The following is a 6,000-nucleotide window of genomic DNA, read 5'->3' on the forward strand; positions in this document are numbered from 1 at the left end:
ACCATAACCCTCACCCTCAACAACACCCTCAACCTCACCCTAACCGTCATCCTAACACTCAACCTCACCCTCACCCTCACCCTAACCCTAACCCTAACTCTAACCCACACCCTAATTCTAACCCTGAAACTGACCCTATACCTTACCTAACCAAAAACCTCACCCTCACCCTCACCCTCACCCTCATCCTAAACCTCACCCTCACTCTAGACCTCACCCTAACACTAAACCTCACCCTAAACCTCACCTTAAGCCTAACATTCAGGCAAACCCTAACCTTCACCCTCACCCAAACATTCACCCTCACCTTAACACTCCCCCTCACCCTAACCCTCACCCTCACAATAAACATCACATTAATCCTACCCCTCAGCCTAAACCTAACCCACTACATAACCCTAACCCTCACCCTGACCTTCACCCCAAACCTAACCCTGGTCCCAATCCTTAATCTAACCCTAAGCGTCACCCTAAACCTAACTCTCACACTAACCATAAACCTCACACTAACCCTAACCCTTCCACTCACCCTCACCCTCACCCTCACCCTAACCCTAACCCTAATCCTAATCCTAACGCTAACCTTAACCCTCAACTTAACCCTAAACCTCAAGCTAACCCTTACCCTCACCATAACCCTAAGCCAAACCCTAACCTACCCCTCAGCCTAACCCACACGCCAACCCTCACCCTGACCCTAAGCCTAACCCTCACCCTCACCCTAACCATAACCCTAACCATAAACCTAACACTCACACTAATCCTATCCATAACCCTCACCCTCACCAACACCCTTATCCTCACCCTAACCCTCATCCTAACCCTCACCCTCACCCTCACCCTCACCCTAAACCGAACCCTAACCCACACCCTCACCCTAATTTTAACCCTGAATCTGACCCTAAACCTTACCTAAACAAAAACCTCACCCTCACCCTCACCGTCATCCTAAACCTCACCCTCACTCTAGACCTCACCCTCACTCTAGACCTCACACTAACCCTAACTCTAAACCTAACCCTAACCCTCACCCTAACCCTCACGCAAAACCTACCTATCAATCAAACCTTCACCCTAACCCTATCGCTAACCCTAACCCTTTCCCTAAGGCTAACCTTAACAGTAACCCTCATCCTCATACTAAACATCACCCTAACGCTAACCCTCACCCTAAACCTAACGATAACCCTCACCCTAAACCTAACCCTCAACCTAACCCTCACACTCCCCTAAACCTCACCCTAAACATAACGCTCCCCGCAACTTAACCCTAACCCTAACCCTTAACTAAACGAAACCCTCAACTTCACCCTCAACCTCAACCTAACCTTCACCCTCACCCTAGCCCTCACCCTAACCCTAAACCTACCCCTCACCCTAACCCTCACCCTAACCTTTACCCTCAAACTAACCCTAACCCTATCCCTCAAACTAACAATTACCTTATCCCTAACCCTACCACTCACACTAACCCTCAACCTAACCCTAAACCTCACCCTAAATGTAACCATAACCCTCACCCTCACCCTAACCCTCACAGTCACCCTAACACTCAACCTAACCTTAACCCTCACCCACACCCTAACCCTCACACTCACCTGAACCATAACCGTCACACTAAACCTAAACCTCATCCTAAACATCACCCTAACCCTAACCCTCAACCAAATCCTAATCCTAACCCTCACCCTAACACCAACACTCACACTAAACCTCAACTGTAACCTAATCCTCACCCTAAAAATAACCTTAAGCCTTACCTAACAGAAACCCTCACCCTCACACTCACCCTAACCCTCAACCTAACCCTATCCCTACACCTCACCGTAACTCTCAGCCTAACCCTAACGCTAACCCTAAACCTCACCATAACCCTAACCCTAAATCTAACCCTCATCCTCACCCTAACACTCACACTCACCCTAACCCTCCCCCTCACAATATACATCACCCTAACACTAACACTCAGCCTAACGATAACCCTCACCCTAACCCTAAACCTAATCCTAACACTAACCCTCAACCTCACCCTCACCTCAAACATAACCCTATCCGAAACCCTCACCGTAACCCTCATCCTAACACTCAGCTTCACCCTAACTCTAATGATAACCCTACCTCTCACCCTCACCCTAACCCTCACCCTAAACGTCACCCGAACCCTTACCCTCACTATAACCCTAACCCTAACTCTAACCCTAATCCTCACCCTAACCCTAAACCTCGCCCACAACCTAAACCTCATCAACACCTGAACCCTCACCATCACCCGAACCCTCATCCTCACCCTAACACTCACACTAACCCTAACCCTAACCCCAATCCTAACCCTCACACTCACCCTCAACCTAACCCTAACCCTAAACCTAAACCTAAATCTAATCGTCACCCTCATCCTAACTCTCACCCTAACACTCACATTCACCATAAACATCACCCTAACCCTAACCTTCACCCTAAACCTAACCCTAACCCTAACCCTAAACCTGAATCTCACCCTAACGCTCACCCTATCCCTAACGCTAACCCTACACCTCACCCTGATCCTAACCCTCACCTAATCCTTATCCTCACACTAAACCTAAACCTAACCCTAACCCTCACATTAACCCTAATCCTCACCCTACCTCAAACCCTCACCCTAACCCACACCCTCACCCTAACTCTAATGCTAACCCTCTCTCACACTCACCCTAACCCTCAGGCTAAAGCTCACCCTAACGCTTACCCTCACCCTAACCCGCAAACTAGCACTAACCCTAACCCTAACGCTCACCCTAACCATCACCCGAAACCTAACACTAACCCTCATCCTCACCCTCACCATAACCCTCACCCTAACCCTATCCCTAAAACTAACCCTAACCCTAACTCTGAACTGAACACTCACTCTCACCCTAACCCTCACAGTAAACATCACCCTAACCAAAAAATTCACCCTAACACTTACCCTAATTCTAACCCTCACCCTCACCCTAACCCTCACCGTAATCCTAACCCGCACATTAACCCTAAACCTAACCCTGACCCTGACCCTGACCCTCACCCTAACCCTCATCCTAACACTAACGCTCAACCTCACCCTCACCCTCAACATAACCCTAACCCAAACCCTAACCCTAATAGTCACCCTAAACCTAACCCTAACCGTTACCTAACCAAAAACTTCACCCTCACCATTACCCTCCACCTAAATCTCAACCTCTCTCTAGCACTCACCCTAACACTAACCCTCACACTAACCCTAACCCTAACACTCATCCTAATTCTAATCCTAAACCTAATTCTAACCCTAAACCTCACACTCACCCTAACCCTCACCCTAACACTTACTGTCACCCTAACCCTAATCCAAACCCTCACACTAAACCTAAACCTCACCCTTAACCTAACCCTAACCCTCAGCCTAACTCTAACCCTAAACCTAAACCTAACCCTAATCCTTACCCTATCCTTAACCTTAAACCAAACCCTCACTCTATCCCTCACTCTCAACCTAACCCTCACCCTTACCCTTAACCTCACACGAACCCTAACACTCACGCTCAACCTAACCCTCACCCTAAAACTTACCCACACCCTAACACTCACCCTAAATCTAACCATAAACCTAAACTTCACCCTAACCCTCAATCTAACCCTTAGACTCACCCTCACCCTAACCCTCACCCTAAACTTTACCCTCACACTAACACTTACCCTAACCCTAAAACTAAACCTCACACTAACCCTAACACTAACCCTCTGCCTAAACCTTATCATAACCCTAAACCGAAACCTAACCCTCACCCTAAACCTAATCCTAACCCTACCCCTAACCCTCACACTAAACCTAACCATAACCATCAGTCTAAATCTCACCCTAACCCTAAACATAACCCTAACCCTAACCGTAACCCTAACCATAACAATAACATTCAACCTCCCCTTCTCCCTCAGTCTTACCATAACCCTAACCCTAATACTAACAATCAACCCCACTCTCACGCTAACCCTAAACCTAATCCTAAAGCTAAACCTCAACCTCAGCCTAACCCTAACCCTAATCCTAACCCTAACACTCACCCTCACACTCACTCTCACCCTCTAAGCCTAAACCTAACCCTAATTCTCACGGTCAACCTCACACTCACCCTAACTCTCACCTTCATCCTCACCCTAACACTAACCCTAACCCAATCCCTCACCCTCACCATCACACTAACCCTAAACCTAACCCTAAACCTCACCATAACCCTAACGCTAAATCTAAACCTCACCCTCATTGTAACACTCACCATCACCATAACCTTCACCCTAACACTAACAATCAACCACACCGTAACCCTCACACTCACCCGAACCCTCACCCTCACCCAAACACTCACCCTCACCCAAACCCTCACACTCACAATATACATCACCGTAACCCTAAACCTCAGCCTAACACTAACCCTCATCCTATCCCTAAACATAATCCTAACAATAACCCTCACCCTCACCATTACCCTCCACCTAAATCTCACCCTCTCTCTAGCACTCACCCTAACACTAACCCTCACACTAACCCCAACCCTAAACCTAACCCTAACCCTAACCGTAACTCTTACCCTAACCCTAACCATAAACCTTACCCTCACGTTCACCCTAAAACTCACCCTGAGGTTTTATCCTCATACTAACCATAACTCTAACCCTATCACTAACCTTCACACTAACCCTAACCCTATCCCTAACCCTAATTGTAACACTCACCCTCAACCTAACCCTCACCGTCACCCTAACCCTCACCATAAACCTTACCCTAAACCACACCCTACCCCTCACCCTCACCCTCACCCTCAAACGAACCGTCACCCTCACCCTAAGCCTCAGCTTAACCTTAAACCTCACCCTAAACCTAACCCTCAATCTAACCCTAACCCTAACTCTCACACTAACCCTAACACTGAAACAAACCCTCACCCTCAACCTAACCCTCACCTTAACCCTAATCTTAATCCTTTCCTAACTGAAAACCTCATCCTCACACTCACACTCACCATAACCCCAACCTCACCATAGACCTCACCCAAAACCTAAACCTCACCCTAACTCTAACCCTAACCTCAACCCCACCCTCACCCTAACCCTAACCCTAACCCTCACCCTAACCCTAACCCTCACCCTAACCCTCACAATAAACCTAACCCTAAACCACACCCTAACCCTCACCCTCACCCTCACCCTCACCCGAACCGTCACCTTCACCCTAACCCTAACCCTAACCCTAACCCTAACCCTCATCCTAACCCTAAACCTAACCCTCACATTCACCCTCACTCTCACAATAACCTAACCCTAACGCTAAACTTCACCCTAACGCTCACCCTAGACCTAAGGATAAGCCTTACCCTCATGCTCACTCTAAAACTCCCCCTAAGCTTTATCCTCATACTAACCCTAAGTCTAACCCTAACGCTAACTGTCATACTAACCCTAACCCTCTCCCTAACCCTAACCCTACCCCCCAACCTAACCCTCACCCTAAACCTAACCCTTACCCTAACCCTAACCCTAACCCTAACCCTCACCGTCACCCTAACCCTCACCATAAACCTAACCCTAAACCACACCCTAAACCTCACCTTCACCCTCACACTCACCCGAACTGTCACCATCAACCTAACCCTCAGCCTCACCCTAAACATCACCCTAAACCTAACCTTCAAACTAACCCTAACCCTAACCCTCACCCTAACCCTAACACTCAAACTAACCATCAACCTCAACCTAATTCTCACCCTAAACCTAACCCTAATCCTTACCTAACTGAAAACCTCACCCTTACCCTCACATTCACCCTAACCCACACCCTCACCGTCGTCCTCACACTAAACCTAAACCTCACACTAACACTTATCCTAAACCTCACAATCACCCTCACCCTAACCCTAACCCTAACCCGAACTCTTACCCTAACGCTCACCCTCAACCTAACCCTCACCCTAACCCTAAACCTCAACCTAAACCTCACCCTAA

The sequence above is a fragment of the Dipodomys merriami genome, unplaced genomic scaffold (genome assembly GCF_024711535.1).
Source record: "Dipodomys merriami isolate MVZ:Mamm:240054 unplaced genomic scaffold, mDipMer1.0.p SCAF_58, whole genome shotgun sequence".
In the NCBI taxonomy this organism is placed as follows: Eukaryota; Metazoa; Chordata; class Mammalia; order Rodentia; family Heteromyidae; genus Dipodomys; species Dipodomys merriami.